General features: G+C 35.0%; 1 pseudogene; it reads left to right on the plus strand.

The window, feature by feature from the left end:
- Positions 1-223: 223 nt before the first annotated feature.
- LOC149566887 (G-type lectin S-receptor-like serine/threonine-protein kinase At2g19130 pseudogene) lies at positions 224-16,613 on the plus strand (annotated as a pseudogene).
- The last annotated feature ends 364 nt before the right edge of the window (positions 16,614-16,977 follow it).

Consider the following 16,977-nt stretch of genomic DNA (forward strand, 5'->3'; position numbering starts at 1 on the left):
AGGTGAATTTAGGGTGAATTTAGGGCTCTTCAAGAGATGGGCATCCCAATACTCTTACATCAACTTCATTGGATCTAATTTTGAGGTTTTCCAAAGGTCAAACTCCATTTATTAAATGAGCCTAACTAGAAACAAAACACAATTGTTATTGTTAATTCTTGTACTCAAGTCCTTCGAATGTAGTCGTGTAGATTTTTTTTTTTATACTTCTAAGTCCAGAAACATGGAAGGACATTTCAGGTATGTGACTCAAGAAGGATTCAAGGAATTCAAAAACTAGGCGCATTGGTATACAATCAAAAATAGAGTGAAAAGCTTTTGTAAAGGCCTAGGAGTGCAAAAAGATATTTTTGAAGAGATAACTATATTTTTTTCACCCGAATGGAGGACAAGAATGGAAGCTTTGAGGCCTAGAGGACCAATTTCATGTAGGTTTCAATGCATTTGGCTAGATTCTTGAATGTTGATGAATGTTGATGAGGATCAAAAAACTAGATTAACCCCATTAAACATTAAAAAAAATTCATATGCCCAAACTCCAAAGTGCTTGAGTGAGTTATCTTACCAAAAAAATTTCTCTTTGGATTAACCATAATTTTGATTGGCCCTAGAAGAGTTTTTCTCTTGAACAACAAAATTTAAGAAAATAAAATTATCAAATGTTAAAACTGCAAAGTTGTTAGATATATCAAATCTTGTAGTTGTTAGATTCACTATGACTTGCAAAGGCCCTTTCTTTCACCAAAATTCATAATTTATATTTTACCCAATCTAGAAAATTGTTTTCTCTCAACTCTAAATCCTATTTTACTAGATTTACTTGAGCTTATAGCTAATGGATTCCCCAAAACTTGAGTATTTTTTACTTTATAAAATAAAAATTAGAATAAAAAAATCTTCAATTAGTAAATATTCATTAACAATCAGCATACCTAAATCCAAAGATGGATGGCATTCCTAGAATTTTTACTTATTGTATGCATTAGAATTCACTCTTGGTGAGGTTTTCACACAAATTGCAAAAAACATTTCACTGGACAAGCAACCTTTCCAAAAACAATTGGTCCTTAGTTCCAAATTCTAAACCCTATGGCAACCCAATTTATCTCCCATAACTTGTATCTATTAGTTTCAAGGTGAATTTAATGTTATCTTTCCAAATCTTAACTAATAAAATCTTAGACCCATATATAACATATTTTATAACGAAAGGATTCACCAACTACTTATTTTTTGTAAAAAATGATAGCATTTATAATTTGTTTTGTAGCTAGGTTTCTGAGCAACCATACCACTAATTTTGTGGTTGGGGGATCTATTTTTTGTCATGCCAGTTCATGGATTCAAGAGAATGAATGAGGAGGTGAAAGATTTCTAGACCAAATGCAAAGATGTATGCATAGATCTCTTTTTGTAAGGAAGGTAAACACATATATAAGGTGGTCTAACACAAGGTAAAGAAGCATATTCTTGTTCTGAGCACCATAGAATAGTAGGGCATCTAGATTTAGTTGATTCATATGTGTTCCATTTTAAGATGGAAAGCGAGATCAAGATTCAATAGTCATAGTAGAGGTCCCTTTCTTAGAAAATATATGGGCTATGGAGCTTTAGAGACAAAGGTAGCTAGAGAGAAAGATCCATAACCAACATGAGTTAGAGACCAAGTTGGCCTTTTTTTCCAATTTTTGATCTTGATCCAATCAAAGAAACAAAATGAAGGGAAATGAGAGTATCCCTAAAATTCATTTGAGATTAGTATGCACATCTTGTATCCAATAGTTCATTGAACAACTCCTAATAAGAAAATACAACTGCATACTACTATGCCATAAAAGTGGAAATAGACATAGTTGATTTCCCACAATTAAAAAATTAAAGGAAAGTGATTGCAATATACTGATCTAAATAAATTTTAGTAGCATTATGACACACAAATTATTATTCTACAATCATAAAACTAGAAGAATGAGATATAATAGAGAACACATATATACATGGGGAAAACCTTTTCAGGCAAAAACCCCACCCTCCAAATCATCAAGCCAATGTATTATTCAACAACAAGTTACAATAGATTTTCATCCTTCACATGGAGATTTACATTTTGCTCCATTCTAGAGAAAATCTAACAGCATAACCGTATGCAAATAACTTCTTATTTCTCTCTCTACATTCTCTACAGCAATGCTTTTTACTTATAGAGTTTTCATACAAGAAGAAACATTTTCTAAAGCGTCTACATTCAATGCATCTACAAATTATTTTAGAAACTTCCTTATGCACATTGCATAAAATAAAACATAAGAGAATAAATCACCAAAAATTAAAAGTTTTCTATTTTTCTAGTCCAAGTTGTTTCTTGTGGAAGAATTCAGCTTCATTTAGCAACTTTTCAAGAAAGCGTAAATAAAGCAATAAAACATGGTAAGGTTGAGTCACCATATCCAAAAAAACTCCCACTTGATGAAGACCTTACAAGATTCAAACTGATGAAACTATATCATCCTAGCCATCCATGAAACAACATAAATCATAACATATGCTCTTATGCTCCAACTAGACCTCTGTCCAAATAACACAAGCATAACATCCATGTGATAACAAAGGCTACACACACTGCCACCACTCCACTATGCTCATGAGCTACATAGAAGCATAAAAAACATCTTCTTCTTAGCCCAAAAAAACTGTGAAGTCATCCTCCAAAAAATAAGATAAAATATTAGCCAGAACAACAACTAAACTAATTTGTCCAATCTAGCTAATTAAACCCACAAGATTGAAAATAACATCCATGATAAATGCTAACCCATCCAATCACCCATACCTCAAAGGTATCCAACACTAAAAAACTCATGTCAACAACATAACTAACCCATAAACTGCAACTTGAAGCTCTATGTGCAAACCAGTCGATGAAGGCCAAACACATACAAGAACTCCCACTGCATGGGTAATGTCAAATCTGAAAAATCAAAAGCATATTGAGTCTGTTGATAACAACACAAAGAAAGTGCAATCATGTAGTACCAAGTACCATCCACAAAGATATGAAAATCCTATAGCAAAAGAATTACAAGAAACATCTCTCTCATCCAATCTCCACAACTCTCCCATGTTCTCCACATCCAAAAAAGAAAAGAGATAAAGGAACCACCTTGTTATCACAAAAATAATGAAGTACAAGTGATAACAAATGACCACAAAAGAGTGACCACCATAGCTCCAACAAATCTCACAAACAATGTTATGTGAACTAAAACATCCAAGAAAATAACCAAGACCAAAGAAAGAAACTGCAAATCATAAGCATGTAGCATATCCTTCTACAAACACTTATAAAAGTCAACTGTGCCAAGTATGATCTCCTTCATAGCCCCAGGAGAAAAGCCATAACAACATCCAAAATTGTTCAACCCCAACAGTTCAAACATAACATGATATCATAAATCTACATGGATGTAAGTCTATCAAACAAGATCAAACAACTCCATTCCCATTTTAGAACATCAACCCACTACCATCTCCAATTTTCATCATAAATGAATGTACACCTCAAGGAGATAATCATGTTATCCATCTCTCATAATGAATCCTCTAGAACCATCTAACTATAGCTCAAGATCCACAAATATGAAAGAAAGGATAAAGCACCTAAAAGTAACATTGGGCAATACCTTTCAAGTGATAAACTTCCGAGTAGACCAAGAGTAGGGAATGAGAATGCTCCTCCAAGATATGCAAGTCACCCTGTGACTTATCCAAGAACAATCTCCTCATAGAGCTATATTGAACTCATGTTCAACAAAGGTGTAGGCTCCTTGGACTTTCTATTTAAATCTCATCAAGAGTATACATCTCAACAACATGTCTCTCATCTCAAGAGAGCTCTAGCCTCACCTAAGTCTCCAAGTATCCACAAGCACCTGTAATCAATCATTCCATGCAAAACTCCACTGCAACATAGCACTGTCATGATATATCAAGCAAATGATCAAAGTACTCAATATCAAGAAACTAAAATAAGATCAAAGTCAAAGCTCCAACCATGGAATCAAGAACATAAAGATGAAATCATGATCTAAACCATCTCCTCCAAAGAGATAACATGCTTCATCTGATCATATCAAATAACTATATCATGTCGCAACTCTAAATTGGTAATAAAGATAAAACCATGACATAAAAGCCACCATGATAACATATCAAATAAAAGCATAAACAAAATCTCTACCAATGACCCCTTGAATCCTAAAGATATCAACATCTCCAATTACATGAAGATACCATCTCAAACTAGTGAACCAACAAATGTGAAAGACCTTTCTGCAGCCACAAGATCTAAGGCATCCTCCAACATCTACAACACTAAAGAAGATCATCCATCACCATACAATGGAAAAATATAGCCACTGCTAAAGTTCCCATTGAAGCATGATACCAAGCTCTCCAAGCATATGACACACCATCCTCCACATATGAAAATCAGCCAGGTCCACAAATCGCATTGGGTGAAACCAAGATCTCCACACTAAGGAAAAACACCATGCTGTAGGACTTCATAACTTACTATCCACATACTCAAATATCATCCATCCTTTCTCTCAAAGCAACCAAAAAAATGCACAAGTGACTACAAACAAGGCTAGTGAACAAGTCTACACCAACACTGAATCAAATCTGGTGGATATAGACAGTCCACATCCAAGTTATCCCACTGCAATTAAATGGGTGGCCTACCCACATGACTACATAACTTGTAGATCTGATCATTGTAACATGCAAAGCCACAATCACATTAGTGACAAATGAAAATGAGATCAAATAGAATAATCATGTAGAGAATATGACTCAAACACTAGATCAAGAACAAATCTGATTTGCCAATTATGTCCATATCAAGCACCATAGTTGAGGAATTCAACAAAGCATCACCACAAAAATGCTAAGTGACTGATCATGTACCAACATCTCCATGCAGAGAAAGAAAAACACCTCCTCTCACCATGCAAAAAGAATGCATGCATGTAGAACTAAAACTATCTCATCTAGTACCACTCTAAAGGAACAAGAGTCTAGAAAATAGCTCTTTAGTAGATCCACAAAAAACTGCAAGTTTTTTATTTCAGCATGCAAAACTTGCAAAAGCATTGTGTTTAAGAACACCCATGCACATCGACACCCACTTCTCATCTGGAAGACTAAAAGTCTAAAAAAATATCAAACAACTGAATCTAGAATAATGAATTATCATAGGTGAATGTCACCATAGACTTTTTAGAAAAATCTATAAACCCCTTAGATCTAAAGAACATGAATCCAAGTCATGTATGTATAAATATCCAAGAGGAGAACATAGTATTGGAACTCCAGGCCCACTTGTAGACCAATTCCACAACCACTACTAGTACATGCATCTAAGAGAGATAGGCTATCCAGAAGCTTCCAGATCATCCAATGATCAACTCCATAGCCTCTATGCATTCTAGGTAACAAAAGAGACACCTTCAAATACCCATGCATCAACAGTTATTTTTCTATCAACCAAGAGCTCCAGATCAATGTCATTTTAGCATGACCAACTCTATTTTCTCTGTCTTCATCATCCTTCAAAAAATGTCTGCTATCTCTTGAAAGAATAAATCAACTATAAGACTTCTACTCATCAAATGATTAATTATCAGTCAATTTCTTCAAAACAAACTTCTTCAAGCTCTACAAGCTAAGAAATCTTAAAAGACAAAATACTCAAAACTAGAAAATCTATGAATCCTCACATGCAACAATGTGCAATTCACAAAACTAAGCTCTAATACCAATTGAAGGGAAATGAGAGTGTTCCACAAAATCATCTGAGATCAGTATGCACATCCTATATCCAATAGTTCATTGAAAAACTTCTAATAAGAAAATACAAGTGCATACTACTATGCCATAAAAGTAGAAATAGACATAGTTGATTTCCCACAATTAAAACCTTAAAGGAAAGTGATTGCAATATATCGATCTAAATAAATTTCAGCAAAATTATGCCATACAAATTATTATTCTACAATCATAAAACTAGAAGAATGAGACATAATAGAGAACACAGATATACATGGGGAAAACCTTTTTAGGTAAAAACCCCATCCTCCAAATCATCAAGCTAATGTATTATTCAACATGTTATAGTACATTTTCAGCCTTCACATGGAGATTTACATCTTGCTCCATTCTAGAGAAAATCTAACAGCATAACCCTGTGCAAATAACTTATTATCTCTCTCTCTACATTCTCTACAACAATGCTTTGTACTTATAGAGTTTTCATACAAGAGGAAATAGTTTCTAAAGCGTCTACATTCAACACATCTAAAAATTATTTTAGAAACTCCCTTATGCACAACCCTTGCATAAAACAAAAAATAAGAGAATAAATCACCAAAAAATAGAAGCTTTCTATTTTTCTAGTCCAAGTCATTTCTTGTGGAAGAATTCAGCTTCATTTAGCAACTTTTCAAGAAAGCACAAATAAAGCAATAAAAATTGGTAAGGTTGAGTCACCTTATTCCAACACACATGCACCTATAGCAGTTGATCCAATTGCTTGTGACCCACTTGAAGTAGTGAAGGCATAGGCTGATACATTACCTATGGCAGAGACATAAACCATTACTATGGAGTCATGGACCCCACACATAACAGAAAATAGGCCAATGGACATCTACTATAGGCCACTCAAGTGACCTTCTACTAGCTACAAATGGGTGGGAAAGCATAGGGACACTGCTTCTTTGATCCCAGTGCCTCTGTGCAATGACTATAATTACTGTGCCAACTATCCATAATTTCTACATAATGGAAAGAGCAAGGATGGATGGTAGGGAGGAGCCTACCCCCAACTACACTCAAATAAGCACACCACATTCCAGTTTCTATATTGGCCTACCTAACTATGCACAGTAAGAGCTACATAAATTTGAAAAGAAAAACTAAACTTTACTCACTAAAATATAGTGAGGAAGTATTCAGAGGAATCTTGTTATAAAGGGGAAGAGGGCCATTGGACTTTTTTGAACCATGCCTTGGCTTCCATTCTTGGAACAAGGATAATGATCGTGGGTCACACCATTCAGTCTATGGGCATAAATGGTGCTTATGGGAATCAATTTATTCATATATATGTGGGGATGTCCAGATGTTGTGATAATGGGTTTCTAGAATTTTTGGAGATTAAGAATGACAAGGATTTCAGAGTTCTCAAAGGTAAATAAGAAGTAGTGGGTGTAAAATATGAGAAGTCGGGACTAAGAATTCTTCTATCCAAGGAAGGAACTAGAGAGATTGAGGTAAGAGCATAGTTCAGTAGCTCGGTAGCCTTTGAAAGGAGAATCCATTATCATGCCAAAAAATGATGAAATTATGGCTGGTCCTACTTAAAATTTCTTGAATATCTATATTTTAAATTCCAAAAGAAAGGTAGATGGTAAATTTTCAAGCCTTCTAACGAGGATTTCATTTTTAGCAATTCATAAATGATAAAAGATTTTCATTATCTATAATTTTTATTTTGTTATTTTTAAATCAAATTATGTTTGTCTCATATAATCTAAACCAATTAATAATTTCTGTTTTCCACAATCTATAACAATGACTATTGTGTCTAGTTTATATAGTATCTAAAATTTAATGGAAAAAACATTTTCACAAATGAAGCAACCCTTTTGAAATGCTAACATACACTATACATAATTCGAGTTTCTAGAAACATGCCTATAGTGCAAAGCCAATGCAAAAGAAGAGTGTTGTCCCCATCTCATTCTCTTTGTTTATGAAGTAACCTAGATTGTGTAGTTTATTTTTTATTCTTTCAAAATTTATCTTGGATATTATGGTTGCTGGCCAATTGCCTACTAGTTATTTTTTCAATTATATTTGTACAAAGCTATTTGAATATGAGCACAATATCTCTTAAAATTATCTATTTTTTAAATTGTAGTCAGGTCTTAATCATAATCTTGAAATAGATATGATGGATTTGGAATCTTGTTAGTAGTCACATTATATCTTGTTAGTTGTCACATTATATATTGTTTGTGCAAATGGTTAGATTCTCTAATTATAAAGTAACATATAATGTGCAGTTTATTTTTACTTATTTTTAAATACTGTTTAAATCATCTATTACTTTGAATATCATGACATTTTTTCAATTATATTTGTAAAAAGCAATAGTAATATAGATGAGTTGTCCAATTTTGTACTATACATGTAATTGTCATCAATTTTCGAAACATTTAAGAAGAGTAGTCATGTAGAGAAGTCAAGAGAAGTTTGGATTCCATATATATGATGTTTTTCATTTCTAATAATGTTATTTAAAAGGTTGATATTTAGTATTAATAATTAATATCTTCATTGGCTTGGTTATAGAATTTTATAAAATTACTTTTATATTAAACTTAAAGAACATGATCTTAATAATGGGCTAACCCTTGGACCAAGGTATAAGTGCTAGTATGTACAAATGAAATATATTTGAATCTATTGACTTGCAAGAGATATTGCCTTTTGATGGAAGTACTAGTCAATAACTACTTTTTTTGGACTTTTACAAAAAAAATTGTACCTAGTTCAGACATACATAGATAATTAAATACTAGTGAATGTGACCCTTTTCACATTTTAGCTTTTTTTATTCAACTTCTCTTTATATACATTAAGACTATTTTTTTCAAATTTTCCTTATACACGTTAAGTTTTAGCTGGCTATTTAGCCTACAATTGGAGATAGGCATCCCGCTCTTTGGGAAATGGGAAAACTATTTTAATGTGGTTATTGTGTTAATTCTAAGTAGAGTTTCTACAATCCAAGTAGCTACTATTTCGACAAGATATCAGACAATTTTTTTTTTTACACCACGACTAAATTCACAGACATGATTGGGGACTTGTCTGACATTTTTTACATGCATCATAAGCAACACAAATGCTTATGACTTCGTGGCATCTTCCAATTGACGTGGATGTGGCTATCATCCACAAAAATGTATAGTTGACCAATTTTCAAAAGATAAAAAATATCATGAATTTTTTGAAAATTTCAGTATTTGATCTTCATGATTTGAATAGTTTTTAGTTGAAAACAACAAAAAATTTAGAGAAAAATTACTATGTTTTCTTGAATCTGAAAAAAAAAGTTTGACTTTCTCTTGTCTTTGATATTTTTTTTTTTGGGAGATTTGCCCATTATATAGATTATATTAACGTTCACTTGACTTTCCAACTTAGCTTCGCTTGGAAATAGATTATATTAACGTTTGAGGGACGTTCCTTCGGTCCCTAACAATTTTGCTACGAAAAACAGGGCAAGAGCATGTTTTAGAATCGTTTTTCTAGTTACACTGTTCACTCAATTGCAGAGCTATGGTGCTGCAATCGAGGCAGGAGATACTCTTTTATTGGGTGCCTCCCTTACTGGAAATCAAACATTAATTTCAAAGAACGGCACATTTGAATTGGGGTTTTTCGGCCCAAATGGAAGCAACTGGTATATTGGCATCTGGTATGCCCAAATACCAGAGAAAACTCTTATTTGGCTAGCCAACAGGGAGACTCCCGCTAGAAACCGGTCTGCCATTTTGATGCTATGAAGAGGAGGTAATTTGATTCTGTTCGACGCAGAGGGCAAGTCTCTTTGGTCAGGCAACACAACAAACAAGATCTCCCGGGCTATGATATTGGATTCGGGTAATTTTTTATTAATGAGCAATGATAATGAATTTGAAACTGTTTGGCAGAGTTTCGACAATCGTGTAGATACGTGGTTGGCAGGGATGGTGTTCAGTGGAGAGCAAAAGCTAGTCTCTTGGAAAAATTCATTTGATCCTGCGCCTTGGCTTTTTCCCTTACACGCCGATCCATTGGGGGCCAAACAATTGGTTCTGACATGGAACAGTTCTGTACAGTATTGGGAGACCGGTGTTTGGGACAGCAAAATTTTCAATGGAATTCCAAAAACTGCATACGCACGTACGAACAACATCAGCGTTGAAAGTAGTAGCTCTGGCTGGTTTGTGAGTTATATGTTGATTCCTCCTTTCAACGGTCTCATGTGTTTCGTCTTGACAAGGTTCGGACAAGCGCAAGTGTATGCATTCCATGACAGCAATTGGAGTTTGTTCTGGTCTGTTCCCAGAGATGGATGCACCGTGTATGGAACCTGTGGTGCTTACGGAATCTGTGACTCCAGAAATCATCATCTCTGTAGCTGTAGGATTCAAACAACAGCAGCAACACAATAAAAAAAAATTGATAATATTCAAAACAGGGGAGGCTCTATTTTGCTGCAGAGAAAAAAACTGATATATTATTCCAACAACAAATTGCTGTTCAGCCAATACATTTATTCAAATAAAAATTGTTAAAACTAATCTCTAACACATAGATCAAAATATAGATCAGGAGTTCTGACAGTAGTTTTAGCATTATTCCATGCCTATGATTAAGGATGGGAGAAGAAGTAATTAAGACTAAACTAAAATGCATCCAAAAATATCATCTAATGCATGTCATATGTACAGCATGCTTCTTGTTTAAACTACTCCTAAACTGAAGTATTCTAGAAATTATTTATAGAACGGTGGAAATGGAGCGGTGGAGCTGGAGTTTTAAGTGAAGATCTCAGCGTCAATCTTCATACTCCCCCTTGATGCTGAGAGGACTCACAATCTGATCTCTGAGTACCAAAAACTGATATTTTGTAACTGCCTTTGTGAAGATGTCTGCAATTTGCTCTTTTGTGCTGATGTACTTCAACTCAACCGCTTTATTTTGTACCAAATCTCTGATAAAATGTTGTTTAAGATCAAAGTGTTTGGTCCTACTGTGATGAATCGGATTCTTGGCCAATATAATGGCACTTATGTTGTCACAAAAAATCACAGTAGGCTGAACCTGTATCTCTCCAATTTTTTCAAGAAGCTTTCTAAGCCATAAAGCTTGTGTGCCAGCTGAAGTGACTGCAACGTATTCCGCTTCTGTAGAAGAGAGAGCAACCATAATTTTCTTCTTTGAACTCCATGTAATTAAACCAGAACCCAAAGAAAAACAATTACCAGATGTAGATTTTCGGTCATCCAAACAAGCTCCCTAATCTGAATCACTAAAGCCAACAAGCTCAAACTTATTAGAAGAATAGTGAATGCCAAAATCTACCGTGCTTTTCACATACGTCAAAATTCTCTTGGCTGCCTTCATATGTTCCTCTGATGGATTTGTCATATACCTTGAAACCAATGAAACTGAATAAGCAATATCAGCCCTTGTGTGAGTTAAAAACATCAAACTCCCCACAATGCTCCTGTATAATGTCTCATCAACAATTTTAGCACCATCATCTCTACATAATGTAACTCCATGAGCAATTGGAGTGGAAAGAGGCTTACAATCAGCCATATCAAATTTTTTTAACATATCTTTTGCATACTTTTCTTGACAAATAAAAATTTCATCTTTACCTTGATAAACCTCCATGCCAAGAAAGTACTTCATGAGACCTAAATCTTTCATCTCAAACTCATTCATCATAGCAACTTTAAATTCATCTTCCATCTTTGAACTACTACCCATATATAACAAATCATCAACATACAAACTCACAATGAGAATATCATTACCTTCTTGTTTGTAGTAAAGGGTAGGTTCACTCTTACTTCTTTGAAAGCCATTTTGTTGAAAATATCCATCAATTCTTGCATACCATGCACGTGGTGCTTGCTTGAGGCCATACAAAGCCTTCTTCAACTTGTAGACATAATCTTCTTTGCCTTGAATCTCAAAACCTTGTGGCTATCCCACATATACCTCTTTTTCTAAGTACCCATTCGGGAAAGCACTTTTCACATCCATGTGATGAATACTCCATTCTTTTTGAGCTGCAAGAGAGATTAGCATCCTAATAGTTTCTTGTCTTGCTACTGGTGCAAAAGTTTCTTCATAATAAATGCCATACCTTTGAGTGAAACCTTTAGTAACCAATCTTGCTTTGTGTCTTTCAACACTCCCATCACTATTATACTTGGTCTTATAGACCCATTTTGTGCCAATCTTCTTCTTCTTATGTGGAAGATCTACAAGCTCTCATGCTTCATTCCTATCAATGGAATCCATCTCTTCATTCATTGCTTGCATCCAAACCTCATTAGCACATGCATCTTCAAAACATGATGGCTCAAAATCAGCTTTAGCATGTAATGCAAAATTTACTATCTCACCTATTGGATCTTCTTCATGTGCTTGATTTTGACACCTCTCATAAATATCACTCAATCTTCTTACCTTCCTTGGAGGACTAGAGGATGGACTTGCTCTTGGTATTGGTGACGGGTTTCTTGGTGGGCTTGGTGATCTTGAAATAGAACCATTAGCTGGCTGCTCATGATCATTATCAGCAATATCATCATCATTCAAAACTGATTTTGGCTTTCCAACATGTTGTTTTTGATGACCATAAACTCCCCTTCATCAAAAATCACATCTCTTGAAACAACAATCTTATTAGTAATAGGATTGAATAATCTATAAGCTTTGCTTTCTTCACTATAGCCCACAAAAATACATGATTCACTTTTAGCATCTAGCTTTTGCCTATTCTGATCAGGGATGTGAACATAAGTCAAACAACCAAAAACTTTAAAATGATTTATATTAGGCTTTTTCTCATACCATGCTTCATATGGAGTCATATTGTGTAGGGCGCTTGTAGGACTCCTGTTGAGAATATATACGGCTGTAGCAACTGAATCAACCCAATAAGAATTGTTCAAACCCTTGGTTTTTAACATGCTCCTTGCCATTTCTACCATAGTACGATTCTTCCTTTTAGCCACTCCATTCTGTTGGGGTGTGTATGCAGTTGTGAGTTATCTTTTGATGCCATTCATCTCACAAAAATTTTGAAAATTGTTTGAGCAAAATTCTCCTCCCTGATCTGTTCTCAAACATCTTATTGTGTTCTCTTTCTCATTCTCTACACAAGCTTTAAACTTCTTGAATGTATCAAAGGCTTCATCTTTAGTCTTCAAAAAATATACCCAACACATGCGTGAGTAATCATCAATAAAAGTAATGAAATATGACGACTTACCCAAACTTTGTGTTTGCATTGGACTACAAATATCTTAATGAATAAGTTGAAGTGGGTATTGGGCCCACCATGCATTGCCTTTTGGAAATGATTTCCTTGAATGTTTCCCTTTTGCACACCCTTCACAAATCTGTTTATGCTCTTCAACCTTAGGCAATCCAAGAACTAATGCATTTGATGTTATATTCTTCAAACTATTGAAATTCAAATGGCCATACCTGAGATGCCACAACCAACTTTTATCCTCATAAGCCATATTGACAACCTGATTATCATTTTGACCAAACTTCAAAGGAAACATCCTATTCTTTGTCATAGGAACAACTGTAATCACTTTTTTTTTTTTTCTTATCATAGATAGTACAGTGCATGTTCTCAAATACCACTCTATAATTCTTCTCATATAGTTGCCCAACACTCAATAAATTATGCTTTAACTTGGGAGTATAATAAATATCTTGAACACTTTTCATACCTTCTTTTGTCTGAACATCCATGGCTCTTTTGGCCGCAACATCCACAGTATTGTTATTACCAAGGGTAATATTGGATCTGTAACTATCATCAAGCTTTGAAAATATTTCTCTGTTACCAGACATATGGTTAGAGCATCTAGAATCCAAATACCAAACATCATTCACATTACTTTCACCTTTCCCATAACACAAAAATAAATTACCTGAGGAAGGATCCTCATCTTGTTGGGCATAATTTGCACTATTGTTACCTGATTTCAGTCTAAACTCTCTCTCAAAATGTCCATACTTATTGCAATGATAGCATTGGATGTTCCTTTTATCAAATTTGCCTCTAACTCTTCCTCTTTGAGCACCTCCTCTTCCTCTAGATCCTCTTGAAAAATTTTGATTTTGGCCCCTTCTCGAGCCTTTGTTGTTGTTACTACTGCTGCTAGCACCATCGTTCTTTGAAATTTGCAATTGGGAAGCAAAAGCCTTCTCATTAACACTAATAGATGTGTCTCTTATTCTATCCTCATGTGATATAAGAGATCCAACTAATTCATCATACTCCATGGTAGCTAAATTTTTGCTTTCTTCTATGACAATTACTACAATATTCCATCTTGGGGTTAGAGATCTCAATACCTTTTGTATTATTTGCTCTTGAGCAATAGATTCACCCAAAGTGGCCATTTTATGAGTCACATCTTTCACTCTCACACAGAAATCTCCCAGACTCTCTGTCTCCTTCATCTTCAAGTTCTCATATTCTCTTTTCAAAGTTTGTAGCTTCACAATCTTGATCTGATCATTGCCATGGTAAGCATCTTTTAGAGTCTTCCAAGCCTCTTTTGTTGTCTGTGCATCAGCAATTCGAGGAAACAAGCTCTTATCAAGAGCCATCTGAATGTGAAACAATGCCATTGCATTCTTCTTCTCAGCTTCTTTCTTCAATCTCCTGTCATTAGGTTGGAGAGTATTCCAATCTGCAGGCTCTTCATATCCGGATTCAACGATCTTCCAAAAATCTTTCCCAATCAAAAAAGTTTTCCTCTTGATTGACCAATATTGGTAATCAACTCCATCAAACTCTGGGATTTGCAAATTGTTTGCCATGCTGATGTCTTCCAAACACCTTCAGCTCTGATACCAAATGTAGGATTCAAACAACAGCAGCAACACAATAAAAAAAAATGATAGTATTCAAAACAGGGGAGGCTCTGTTTTACTGTAGAGAAAAAAACTAATATATTATTTCAACAACAAATTGCTGTTCAGCCAATACATTTATTCAAATAAAAATTGTTAAAACTAATCCCTAACACATAGATCAAAATATAGATCAAGAGTTCTGACAGTAGTTTTAGCATTATTCCATGCCTATGATTAAGGATGGGAGAAGAAGTAACTAAGACTAAACTAAAATGCATCCAAAAATATCATCTAATGCATGCCATATGTACAGCATGCTTCTTGTTTAAACTACTCCTAAACTGAAGTATTCTAGAAATTATTTATAGAACAGTGAAAATGGAGCTGGAGTTTGAAGTGAAGATCTCAGCATCAATCTTCAGTAGCTGCGTTAAAGGCTTCGAACCCAGAAACAATCGTGCCTGGCTCTCACAAGATTGGGCTTCCGCTGGCTGTGTACAGACGAGGCAGTTAAACTGTGACACTGACAAATTCATGGACCTTGGTGTCACTCTGCTTGATGATTTCACATCATCACACCCAGGAATATCAACAAAGATGGACTGCTAGGAAGCCTGCCAACGAAACTGCTCATGCACTGTGTTTTCTTTCAATCCCCCTTCAGGTCCCTGCACAATCTGGTCCGGAGATCTACTAAGCATGCGCAACTCTACTCCATCAAATAGTAATTCAAATGTCTTCATTCAGGTAGGTGCCTCTCCACTTCCAAAGAAACGCAGTACCAGAATTATTGTGGGCCCAATGCTTGGGATTGTCGGTGCACTCACCGTTGTCATAGGTATCTCTTCAGTTTCCATTTACCGGAGGCACCAGCTACAGTCAATGGTCAGGCGTGCAGATTCCTCAGACCCTTTTTTGAGAATGTTTACTTACAAGGAGTTGAAAACTGCAACAAGGAATTTCAGGTCTGAGTTGGGGAATGGAGGATTTGGGTTAGTGTTCAAAGGATCTCTACAAGATGGTACAGTCGTGGCCGTTTGAAAAATGAAGGGTTCAAGACAAGATGAGAAGCAATTGCGAGCAGAAATCAATTCTCTTGGAAACATTCAACATGTTAATTTGGTTATTCTGCGAGGGTTTTGTGGACAAGGATCGAAAAGGTTGCTGATTTATGATTACATGCCCAACGGCTCGCTCAGTTCTTTCTTGTTCACCGGTAAATCAAAAAATAAACAGGAATTATTCAAATGGAAAACCCGATTTCATACCGCACTAGGCACTGCAAGAGGGTTACTTTACCTCCATGAGGAATGTAGAGATTGCATCATTCATTGTGATGTTAAACCAGAAAATGTATTGTTGGATGGTGATATGTCAGTCAAATTGGTTGACTTTGGGTTGGCGGAGCTGATGGGTAGAGATCTGAGCCGCGTGAGATGGAACGAGAGGATACCTGGCTCCAGAGTGGATCTCTGGTCTTCCCATCATGTCAAAGGTTGATGTCTACAGTTTCGGTATGACTCTTTTGGAAATCATATCCGGGCGACGAAATCTAGACTTTAGTGTAGAAGATTCAAGTAAGTTTTACCTTCCACCATGGGCTAGAACTCAAATTTACCAAGGGAACATGATTAATATTGTGGAGGAGGGTGTCGTAGAAGAGGCAAACATGGAAGAAGTAAGAAGAGCATGCGTTGTAGCATTGCTATGTATTCCAATACAAGGAAGCGAGGCCAAGTATGAGGCAAGTGGTGCAGATGTTGGAAGGAAAGATGGAACTTCAAACTCCACGAATTCCAAGCTCTGAGCTTAGGCCAGCACACCAAAGTGACACAACCAGTTATAGCAATGACAATCGTACTACTTAGAATAATGTAGTTCTATATCTTGTATATCCATTTCAATGAATTAATGTATTGCTCTAGTATCATTCAAATCTACATGAAGTTTTCAAGCTTTGATGACAATTTTTAAGTTTTAAATTTTAAAATTTTAGTATAAGAGATATTTTATGATTCTTATATATATATATATATATATATAATTATTTTAATTTATGAATAAAAATATATATTATTGTATCTATCTAAAAATATTATATCTAGTATTTTTTATATTTTATAATTTATTCTCATTGACGATTTTTTTCTTTTCTTAAACTTCATTTTCATTGGGAACTTTTTTAATTATACCATCAGGGTGTTGGATAGATCATAATTAAGTAGCTTCTAT

This window comes from Cupressus sempervirens, chromosome 3 (assembly GCF_028749045.1).
Source record: "Cupressus sempervirens isolate cs-2001-9-10 chromosome 3, ASM2874904v1, whole genome shotgun sequence".
In the NCBI taxonomy this organism is placed as follows: Eukaryota; Viridiplantae; Streptophyta; class Pinopsida; order Cupressales; family Cupressaceae; genus Cupressus; species Cupressus sempervirens.